Consider the following 12,689-nt stretch of genomic DNA (forward strand, 5'->3'; position numbering starts at 1 on the left):
ATAATTACATTCAAGTTCTTTAAATCTTTCTTGATTTCATATTAGTAGACAAGAAACAACAAAAATACAAAAATTACAAATACTTGGTTAAGGGAAGAAAAGATAACATACTCAAGGGCATTATAGTTAAAAGTAAAGGATCAACATCAAACAACAAAACTATCATCACAAGTATATAATTCTCAGTTATGGAAGTGATACTATAAATGGGATGCTTTACAACAAAGTTGCAATTACACATAATTCTTTAAATGTTAAAATTCTAAAGTATTTCAACATTTGCATAGGGTGGATCCAAATATTAAACTTTGGATTCATCATAACATCTGAATATGAGGTGAAAAAAATAGATATTGATATTGTATATGAAATTAAAATAAATTTTATCTATAAATTACACTGAAAATAATATAGGGCATTTCTTATAGTTACACTATAAGGGACTTTATAGTAATAATAAAAACTTAAAGTAAATATATAAATTATATAATTATTATAAGTACTAATTATAAAATATTAAATAATAATTTCTTCTCTAAATTAGATGATAATGCAAAACCTCTATCAAATAGCAACTATTGCCCCAAATATTAGATATTTAAAATACCTTTTTTTAAATACCTGTTTAATAAAAATATAAAAACTAAAACCTTAATAGAATATTCTTTAGTGTATAAAATCTTCTTGTGAACTCCTTTATTTACTAGCTCTCTTTATTAGAAAGTCCTTTTATATAGAGTATAATCCTTGGTGGTGATATTTATTTAAGAGAGATGTCATTTTAATTTCCTTTTTAAACAACATATGCTAAGTTGGAATAAAATTTTAAATAGTACCAATGCTTTACAGTTTCATCACTAATGAAACACAAAAAAAAATTGAGATATTAGAATTCTCTATAATGGTGGTATATATAAGGTTTTAATCATTTGAAAGAAGAGTTTCTTTCTTCATTGAGAGTAAAGTTTATATGAACACATAGAGAAATGCATTCAAGTTGAATACCATAATAAACACAAGTGGTTCTGCTAGAGTTTAAAAGGTATAAACACTATAGAAGATTCAAATAAGTAATACAAGTTGATATGTTTTAGTGGGTTGAAGGTAATGTTTACATGGAAAATAAGTTTAGAACTACAGACTTGGCTAGCATGGTTGTTTAGCCGTTTTCTACATTTAAAGAATTTAATTATTTCTCATATAAGGAACTACTAACATTGATTGCTTTATTAATTCTCTTTCTTTAGTAAATGAGTTTTAAAATACTTGCTACCCAAGTGTTAATAACAAATCTTACTTAAAGTTGCCATATAATGTGACTATCGAAAAAAAGTTACTATAAATGCATATTTTAATATAAAATTTTCTAGAATGACTTAGTCATCTCTATGTTACAATAGACCTTTATGCACTCCTATATAAAAGGCCAAGTAAGTCAACCTAATTTTAAGGATTTGGTGGAATGGTTATTTACTACAACATTGACACAACCTCTTGGTCACAACCTCATAAAGTGATGGGATTAACTTTAAGTGATCTTGGAATTTAATTTGCAATAAAACCAAATAAAAACCTTGAAATTATCAGAAGAAAATGATGAGTAAGTTAGCCCATGCAATCGAGAAACTTACACTGTCCCAAACATGAGTATATAACTATAGAACATGGAGGACTAATGCTTTTGAGCAACTAAAAGCCTAGCTACTTCTAAATCAAATAACAAAAGATTCATAAGATTTAATGAGTTATATATCAATATAAAGAAAGTTCTATAGTCAAATGTTTTGTTTGGATTGGAGGAATATTATGTGGTAAGCAAATTATTATATAAACTTTACATACTCTAGCTAATTGTTTTCATGGATAACAACAATATGGCAATCCTCCAAAACAATGTGATAAATTCATATGGTTATGTCCTATGAAAGTTCTGCACACATAGTCTGTGTAGTGTCAATTATCCAAAAACCAAAAAAATACCATATATTTGGTTAATTAGGTGAAATTCATGAATTTGGAGCTTTAGGCTTTAGTTGAAACATGCTTTAAATTTGAAAATAACACTTTACAACTATAACAACAAGCTCACTTTTCTCAAGAAATTAATGTTTCTTAACAGCAAAGACATTGGATAAGAAGTAGTTATTAGTATTTTATTTGAACTTGATATACTTATAAATAAAGTTTTACTCATAAATTACACATAAAATAACAAATGGCATTTGTTAAAGTTACATTCAAATGGATTTTATAGTAATAAATTTATATTTAGTAATACTAAATATAGTGAATTTATTCTTTAAATTAATTCAGAAATCAAAACCTCTATTAAATAGGAAATATTGCTACCCAGGTCTAGATATTATTAAAATTACTCTTTGTTTAAAATACCTGTTTGCCACTAAAACATTAAGAAAATATTCTTTAGTGTACCAGAAAATTTTAAAAATATTTTACCTTTTGTTGACCTGGCTCTCTTTATTAGCAGATCTGCTTACATTAAGTTGTACATTCTTGAGGTCAATAGGAAGGCATTGATTTCCTTGTTACAAGTTACAAGTTCTAAAGGCATTAGTTTGGTTTTTATACAAGATTCAGGAAAGGCAACATGCTTGGAATACAAGGAATGGAGAGAGGCCACCTTGAAACAAAATCCAGTAAGCTTTTAATGATTAGTTTCTTTGAATTGATCAAGAGTGCCCAATATCTCTATTTGTTTGTTCAGCTATGAGACACCAAAAACAAGTGCGCATAAACTTTGAAAAAATGTGAAGGTGACATTTCCAATTTTGAAATTTTGTAAGAAAAAAAAAGTTATTCATTTTAAAAGACTTTTAGCTATACAATTATGTAGCTAAATATGTTTACTAGCAAACCAAAATACCAAATAATATTAGTGTTTATACAATTTGATTGCTACTGAAGATTATACCAATTAATTTATATTGTGTTGGTTTTACCAATTGCTTTACTCATCCTCTTGAATAACACTCTCTTTTCGTCCTCCTCTTGTGAATACTATTACTATTATTATTATAAGCATTAGTAACATTCTTCATGGTTACCTGCAGATGCAGCTGCTTGTGCCTATAGAAACTTGCTGGAGATGGTGGTCTTTCCAAAGCTCATCTCTCAAAAGGCTCTTGAAATGCAACAAACATGCCAGAAACTCCAAGGATGAGTAGTAGAATAGTGAAGAGGAAAGATTAGCATTTTTGTTTCTTTGCTAAGGGGATGTAGCTCAGATGGTAGAGCGCTCGCTTAGCATGCGAGAGGCACCGGGATCGATACCGAGCATCTCCAAATATGTTTGATTATTGGATCCTTCCAGGCGTTTTGACCGATTTTACTGGTGTTGACCTCTGGGGGAGCTATAGATGGATGTTGCACCGTTGCTGTTGACTTGCATTCAATGAGTGCCAAGTTTCCAGAGGTTTGAAAAAACGAGCAAAAATGTTTCATTCACCAGGATTAAGCCTAGAAAAGAGTTGCCATCAAATTAAAGATGTTTTCTCTTTTTGAAATATTTGTATATCTCAGTTTCACGAACTCGTTTTTTTTTTCACAAAGCCTCTCGCTTGGATTTTTCTATTGTCGAGGTAAGCTATGATCTCTCGCGCTCATGCCGCCCCAACGCTTGCCCGCCAAGCTCCAGCGCCCTGGCTTGGCGGCCATCACCGACCTTCACACCCGCGACCTCCAGCTCTAGCTCCAGCATATCGAGCAGACCTTGAGGCGGCCACGAGCCAGTGCCAGCTCCAGTTCTTCAAGGTGACGCTCCAGTTCGAGCCCCAGCGCCAGCTGCTTTCGTTCACCCTGCCCGCGGCCACCCTGCTCATCTAGCTCCAGCGCCTGATGCTCGCCACGACGATCCAGCTCCAGCAGCAGCAGTGTACCATCATCATCACGGTGATGGAGCTCCTCTGGTTGTTCACCACCGTCACCATGGTCACCACCACCGAGGACGCCACAACCACCACAACCACCACCATCATCACGAGGGTCACAACGCGGCCACACCAACACCTGCAGCAGTAGTTACAGTGGTTCGGAGGACGCCGTGGTCGCTGCTCCAGCTTCTTCTCTGGGTTTTGGTTGCGATCTTGGTGCTGCTCGCGTGCTTTTTGCTCGTGCGATGGACGTTATCTCAAAGGAAGCAGCGCAGTAATGCTATCTTTCAGGATCCCGGGTGGCAGATCGAAGTTGTAGTGGACTATCCTCCGACTGAGAAGAAACAGCTGGAAGCTCACACTCGTGGTTCGCACAGCAATGGCACTCTGGGATTCTCCTCAAAGTGTCCTGCCAACACTGGCAGTGATGCGTAAGTCAGCTATGTTGCATGCGTTGTCACATGGAAGATTGTGTACAAACAATCTTCAAGGAGATGAAGTTGCAGAGCAAGAAGACAGCAGGGTCTTGCTCACGGACGGTGAAGATCACATACAAGGGTCGACTGGTGGAAGTCACCAGACTTGGAAGTTATTGAACAGCTGGCTCGGAACATGGACTGGAAAATAGAGCAAGAACCTACCAAGTTTCAATTTGACTGAGCTATCCTCTAGAGTGACGGGGGAGCAGCCTCCAAAGGCCAGAGAAGTTGCTTGAGACGAAAGGTTTGAGAAAGGTAACGTACTACTTTTGCTCTCCGTTCTTGCAGGTGCTCAAATCTCAACTTCGATGAGAAGAAGCAGTACAGGGCAGTGCGGCCAGATAAGTTTCTCCAGAGTCAAGAGCATCATAAGCCGGGAATCAAGCAAGTGCAATTGTGAAAGTATGGTCGAAATCTACACTGCGGCTTGCAACACAGGTTGTTCAACAGGATGGGACGAAGAACAGGATAGGTTGGTCTACCTAGCAAATTGTGAATACAAAGCTGTATGCATTCGTCGCAAGCAACCTCGTGGACTGTGGAAGCATCAGAAGTGTTCTGGAGGACAAATAAACATGACGTTGGTTGCCTGGAACACGATCATCCTTCTATCAGATGCAACGAGAAGGATGGCCTTCCTGATTTCCAAGAAGGATTCACTTCACACCTTCCAGATCAGACCTGGAACATTTCCCTCTCGCGATCCTTCCAGCGCCGTGACGAGCATCGTCCCATCTGGGTCCATGATCGACGAGGCGTGATCGCTTTTATGCCAAGAACAGGAGCTCAACAGCGATGTGTGGAATTCGTTCATGGCTGTGTGTTCTTGGAATGGGGACGGAAGAAGGGGCCTGGAGGATGCATCAGATGGGAGTGAGGGCGATCGGCACTTGCACGGCAATCGGCAATTTCGCACAGGGGTGGAGCATTTTTTGCCAGATCGGGATCCCATATCTGGAGCTGGATCGAGAGAATGTTAGTCTGGAAGAATCCTAATTTTGTTGGAACCGAAGTTAGTAACGAAGATCTGATGGTTGCAGATGTTCCTGATTGGATCCGACGGCTCCCGAAGTGTATAAATTGCCATCTGAAATAAACATGACCTAGGGTTACAACAGGATGGGGGAGATGGGGGAGACGGCGATGTATGCGCGTACGATGAAGTCTCTCGTACTCGTCTATATACTGGTGGAAAGAGGCCAAGAATTGAGGCGCCAACGGTAAACAAGGCTCCAAGAATTGAAGTGCCAACAGAAAAGAGTGTTGAGGCACTAGCATCAGCAAGCAAAACTCTTGACGAGCAGCTTTCAGATGGCTCTTTGCATCTATCAGGTGGGATAGTGGATAAGAAAGCATCTGCAATGTAGCTGATGGATGCGAAGCAGTATATGTGGGACACTCTCCAAGGTCTTACCAAGCAACAGCTGCCAGGTCACTTCATAGCACAGCAGGAGGCCGGAGGAGAGTTCCCAAGCCTCATTGTTTGCCTGGATTCACTGCTAAAATAGGTGAATGAGCGTCTCCAAGTGCTAGAGGATTGAATAGGATATTCAAAGCCTGAACTCTACAGGGTACTAAGGATCAATCGGTTCACTGCAGCTGTTGAGATTTTGAACGTTGCGGCAAGCTTTCTTTCTTACTTCACAAGGGAAGCCATACAGAAGCAGGGAGTCCTTGACGAGCTGGTGGACTGCGGGCCTACAGGGCCTAGGAAGTTGAAACCATACAGCTCCTATGACAAAGCTGCCATAACTTATAGGAGCCTGTGGTGGTTCGTTTTCAACAAGGAGGCGAGTGGGAAATCTCTAAGTGAGGTATGGCATGATTTTGAGATTTAGGGACAGGTACTTCCCCCTGATTGGGATCGGAAGCGAAGTTCAACATGCAAAGAAGGTATGCATGTTATCTGTAAACAGGTTATCCAAGCCGCTGAGGAGGAACTGGCCAAAGACATGGATTCCTGCCAGCAGCAGTGCGACATCAGGAAATGTATGGGGTTTTACTTGTCGTGCATCAAGCCAAGGCAGAACACTAGAGTGCACACAATGGGGATCCTGGACACTCTTCAATGGGCTTCCTCTTCCTCGACTACTGCAACCTTCTCAGTGGATAGGTCGGACATACAGTTGAAGAAGATGGAGATGTCAGAGCTCCAACAGAAGATTCGTGTCTTGTTCGATATTCACGGTCACGCTCACACTATTCCGGAGTTCAAGTATATCACTGACACTTTCTACCCCCTGCTTAACTGGTACGCGACGAAGCTGGGGATCAAAGTGTTTGAGATCTGCGGCAGGAACAAGTTGGTGGATGAAGATGCAAGTGTCACTTATGAGTTTGTGGAGGGGAAGTGGATGAGAGATGGCCTTCAAGATCATCATTGGTCTCTCCTATCTTGGTACAGCATGTGGGAGTGAGTGACAGACTGCGTCGACTGAAAGTAAGTACTTGATTCTTGAACGAACGTCTATTGTTCTGACGAGTTTTTTGTGTTGTTTGATTCAAGCTTATCAGATTTGCCTTTGCAAGCTGCTCAAAGAACAACTTCACGGGCTTTGGTTTACTCAATACTCGAGTTGCATTCAAGCGGTGCAGCGACCAGATCTGCAATCCTAAAGTACAGGATTCTTACGCGAAAAACAGAAAAAGATGATACCCCAGTACCAAGTTTCATGTATAAAATATAGCACTAACAGTGCAAGAGTCGCGCTCTTGGGACAAATCATATATGTCTTTGTCAGTTGCTAGCTTGAATTCTACCATCACCGTGTATCACACGGAGGCATTAGCAAGATACTGGGAAGAGGAACAGAAAAAATCCTTATACACTATAGTATCGCTTCATACAAACACGTATCATTTGCAATCGTACGAGTGCGATCGCCAAATATTCCTGGTATATTTTCTGGAATAAATCCAAGACATTCATGATTTATTTAGGCTTTCAACGTCACAGAGTAGGTCTCAGCGAAATATGAATACAAATTACAAAATGGTAACAAGTCGGCACAAGCAATGCAACAAGCAAACAATTCGGACACTCCAGGGACGGAGTGCAGTTTAAGCCTGGGAGTGTGATAAAGTGGGAATACGCCCAAGTCCGGAAGAACAGAATATTCACCCCACCACATCCTGGAATGCACCAGAATGGAAGTACTGGAAGGTTGGAACGGATCCAACATCCAACCACTAAACCTCCAACGGGAAAAGGTCAGCGGTTCAAAACTCAACTACACCCAAAGAACGAGCGGCCACAGAATTCGAACACACAACTTCAGCACAAAAAGCGGTTGCCAAATGTTGACATCCGGACTTGGGCGTCCGGAAGACCACGGAAGGTGGAGGTCGTTAGGGTTCCAAGAGCAGAGGCAGAGGTTGCCCAAATCACCAAGTCGGAAGGTGGAGGTCGTTAGGGTTCCAAGAGCAGAGGCAGAGGTTGCCTAAATCACCAAGTCGGAAGGTTTCAGCATGACGGGCACGATTAACGTGAGCCAGCTCAGCATCAGGTTGAAAATCAAATTCCAGAAGGGATCGGTGACTACCAATGGTTCCAACGCTTGACAGCTCGAAGGTAATTTCGTACTTCTCGAAGATGCGCCACCAGCAGAGCAGCACCTGTTCTACACATGGATGATCCTTGCCATGGACGCCTGCCGGAATTCCATCCAGCTGATGGGCTGTGAGTTCCGACTCACGGCCAAACTCTTCAGCCAGGCGTTTGAGCTTCTGGGAGCAGAGTTGCGGATGGAAAAGCCACCCTCCTGGGGCTTGTCAATTGTTACAGCAGCAAAACCGCGATTGTTCCACTTACACGTTAATGTGCTGCATGCCGTTCCATTCCATTCTTCGAATCGATCTTGGAGTGCCGAGTTGGATGGGCAAAAGCAGCCTGGAAAAGTTGGTGAGGCTGGCACTCCGTGTCGTCGTAATTCTCCTGAGAATAATCTCACAGCAAGCAAGCAAGCATCGATCAAAAAAAGCTCTTACCCGATGTCGATCCTTTGATGCATTTTGCAGCATGTCGTGAGCATTGCCAGGCGTGTGTTTTCTAGAAACTCGTCGCTGAACGTGTACATAATGTACCCCTTGTCCGTTCAAGGCTGCAAAAGAAAAGGAAGAAAAAAACAATGCGAATGACGCGGCACTCATTCCTTTGAGCTCCTCTCGAAGAAATCAGTGCTGCAAGTGTGATCCTGGGTTCGAGAAGAGCGATCTGGAGGCTGACCTCCTGGAGAACTATTTCGCGGGCAAAGCCTTCCTGATTTCCAAGAAGGATGAGAAGCCTGTGGATAATGTGGCCCGTCACGTCTTCTATCAGATGCAACGAGAAGCTGGCCTGCCTCCAAACGCTGAGACGTTGCATGGAGCAGCAAAACATCGTTTCCTGGGATATGCTGAGAACAACCTTTGCTCTTGAGTGCTACGAGCAAACCGGCAGCCAAACGCTCAGACTTTTCATGGTGGCGCTCAAGGCACATGGCGACTTAGCAGAGAAGAGGCTCCACTCGCAGATCCGGGAGAGAAATCTGGACGGAATCCACTACTCACACGCTCTCTCAGTGCCTGCCGTTCGAGAAGTTTTCTGCCTCAAGTTCAGAAGTACTCTGGCATCACTGCCATGACGACACACTTCTTCTTGCACTACTCATTTGGAGTAACTGGAGAGCGCCCTATGAAGCATGATGGTCACTAGTTGGTAGTTTTTTTGTTTTGTCTTATAGCTTTCACAAGGTACTTCGTTTACGCAATTCTTAGGCCAAGATGGTCGAACTAGTTAGAAGTCCCTATTTTCAAGCTGTTTTAAAGAAACTGAAGCTTGGCAATGAAAAGCTGTGGAGGCTCTGGAGCTTATCTCCTTACACATGGTAAGTATTTTCTTCTTTGACTTTTTCATAAATGACATGTTATTTCAGGGATGGGAATGGACATACAATTTTATTGTGGAGAGGGTATTAGGAGGTGTTACTCATGTTGCCTTGGGAAGGTTACTTTTTATTTAGGTGCTTGGGAGTTGCCTGAGAACTAGGAGTGCTGTGTCAGAACGAGGGAACTCCATCGTATCACTGAAGGAATATGCTCTAATATCATGGATCTAAAGAACTTAATCAAAATGAGAGAAAAGCTTTTCTCAGGAGCTTGTTGGTAGACTTTGTGAGGAAAGAGTGTGATGCAAGGTTGATGAAGCCATCAATGAAACCCAAACAACCAGAAAAACAAGCAAAAGGATCTTAGCTAGCATGGTGAAGAGATAAAAATATTTGAGAAAATAATTATGTTGTAAATAATTTTCTTGGTTTAGTAATAATTTAATTGAGCAATAATGATAAACATATTTATAGTTTATAAATCAAGATTAATATTATTGCATATTAATAGTGGAATAGAAAAGAATATACTAGAAGGAGATTTTATAAATTATAAACATGTTAAAAAAATTAACAAAGATGGTACCTGAAAAAAGCGAAAGGATCTTAGCTGGCACACCATAGTGAAGGGATAAATAAATTGTTACACGTTGCATGTAACATGGTTTGGTTAATAGTAGTTTTATTATTACTTATTAATCTTATTGATCAAATACAGTTTATAATTATAAACATGTTAAATACAAGATAAATTTTATTTCATATCAACCATTAGATGATAGAATAAAGAATATACTAGAAACGGTTTAAGAAAGTTTGTAAATTATAAACATGTTTATATATTATAAATACAAGACTAACAACTGTTAGATGGTAGAATATCCTAGAATATCCAAGCATATTCTAGGTATATCCACTACCATCTCAGTGTTTGCTTAAGCAAACAAAAAATATGAGAGACAATACTTATCTCTTAATTAATTTGCAGTAGTATAATAGTTATAAACATATTTATAATTTATAAATCAATATTAATATTATTTCATATCAATAGTAGAATTTATACTAGAAAATAAGTTTATAAATTATAAATAAAAATATTAATCTAAATGAACAACAAATATTAGATATTAAAAAATCATAGAATCTGCAAGCATATTTTAAGTATATTCAATACCCCTACAGGTTTCCTTAAGAAAACCAATTCTAGATCTATAGTGTTTGGTCACTTTAAACCTGTACAAGCTTATTCAGAAACCTATTTACATTAGTATATGAACTTTTGTTTCCATAAATTCTTTGATTAAACCCACTTAAAACTTGGGGCTTAATTTTCTCTGAGATTTTGTTGTAGATTAGATGTTATATTGTTCTTTTAACCATAACCTATACAAATATACAAACTTTATAATTACAATTCAAGTTATTTAAATCTTTCTTGATTTCATATTAGTAGACAAGAAACAACAAATATATGAAGATTATAAATACTTAGTCAAAGGAAGAAAATGCAACATACTCAAAGGCATTATAGTTAAAAGTAAAAGATCAATATCAAACAACAATACCATCATCATGAATATACAATTTTTAGTTATAGAAGTGATACTGTAAATGAGAAGCGTTACAACATCATAATCAAGTAATTCCATTACATATAATTCTTTAAACATTAAAAATTCTAAAATCTTTCATTCTTTGCATAGGATGGATCCAAATCTTAAACTTTGGATTCATCATCACATCTGAACATGGGGTGAAAAAATAGATATTGGTAAAATAAATTTTATCTATAAATTACACCAAAAACAATATAGAGCATTTCTTATAATTACATTCAAAGAGACTTTATATTAATAATGAAAGGGCTTAATATAAATATTAACTGTGAATGCTCGGGATATAAAAATAGGTATATTAATTGGGGTTTAAACCTCTGCTTATCTACAAGAATGGATGGACCAAATTCAGTCATAAATGGATGGTCCACATGTTATAATATTATAATTAATGTATTAACTAGCTAGGGTAATACATGTATTTACAAACCTTCTTCAAAAGATGAAAAGATGATAATAATAAGTCAGGTGAAACATCTGGAACCTTTACTAGGCAATTATAAACTATCACAAGAATCTAAAATTCCCACAAAATCACTAATACAACTGCTGATAACCATGATTGAAATAAAATCCAAAGCCATGGCATAAGCAATAGCCGACTATAGAACTTTGATGAAATGCACTTAAATTTTGAATGATGTTTCCAATTTTAAAATTTTGTAAGAAAAAAAAGTTACTCATTTGAAAGACTTTTAGCTATACAAATATGTTTACTAGCAAACCAAAATGCCAAATAATATTAGTGTTTAAACAATTTAATTGGTACAGAAGACCATACTAATTGATTTATATTGTGTTGGTTTTACCAATTGCTTTACTCATCCTCTTGCATAACACTGCAAAGCAAAACACTATCCCTTTTCCTCCTCCTCATGTGAATACTATTACTATATTATGTATTATTATTATAAGCATTAGTAACATTCTTCATGGTTGCCTGCAGATGCAGCTGCTTGGCTATAGAAACTTGCTGGAGATGGTGGTCTTTCCAAAGCTCATCTCTCAAAAGGCTCTTGAAATGCAACAAAGCTGCCAGAAAGGATGAGCATTAGCATGGTGAAGAGAAAAGTTTTGGCATTTTTGTTTCTTTGCTAAGGGGAGATAGCTCAGATGGTAGAGCGCTCGCTTAGGGATCATCTCCAAATATGTTCAATTATTTGACCGATTTTCCTGGTGTTGACCTCTGGGGGAGCTATGGATGGATGTTGCACCGTGAGACTATCAGCAGAGCAATGCATAGATATTTATCTTATGTTTATTTTTCCCACTTTTTTGCAAACGAGTAAAAAAGTTTTGTTCACTGCAAGTACATTACGATTGAGCCTGCCATCAAATTAAAGATGTCTTATCTTTTTGAAATATTGAGCATTTCGTGATTGTGAAATTAAATCGCTGTTCACATCTAGGTTTGGGCTCTTTGGCATGCTCAGTTCAAGTCCAACAAGCCACAGCGTCACAAACTCTCAAGTCTATTCATGTTTTTTTCACAAAGCCAAAAATACCTCTTTATTTTCTAAGTCAAAGGGTTAGGTTATAATCTTTTTCGCTTGGATTTTTCTATTGTCGAGGTAAGCTATGGTCTCTCGCGCTCACGCCGCCCCAACGCTTGCCCGCCGAGCTCCAGCGCCCTGGCACTTCACACCCGCGAGCTCCAGCTCTAGCTCCAGCACATCCACCACACCATCCTCGAGGAGGCCACGAGCCAGCGCCAGCTTTAGCTCCACTTCTTCAAGGTGACGCTCCAGTTCGAGCCCCAGCGGCAGCTGCTTTCGTTCACCCTGCTCGCGGCCCCCCTGCTCATCTAGCTCCAGCGCCTGATGCTCACCACCACGA

The sequence above is a fragment of the Selaginella moellendorffii genome, unplaced genomic scaffold, assembly GCF_000143415.4.
Source record: "Selaginella moellendorffii unplaced genomic scaffold, v1.0 SELMOscaffold_115, whole genome shotgun sequence".
In the NCBI taxonomy this organism is placed as follows: Eukaryota; Viridiplantae; Streptophyta; class Lycopodiopsida; order Selaginellales; family Selaginellaceae; genus Selaginella; species Selaginella moellendorffii.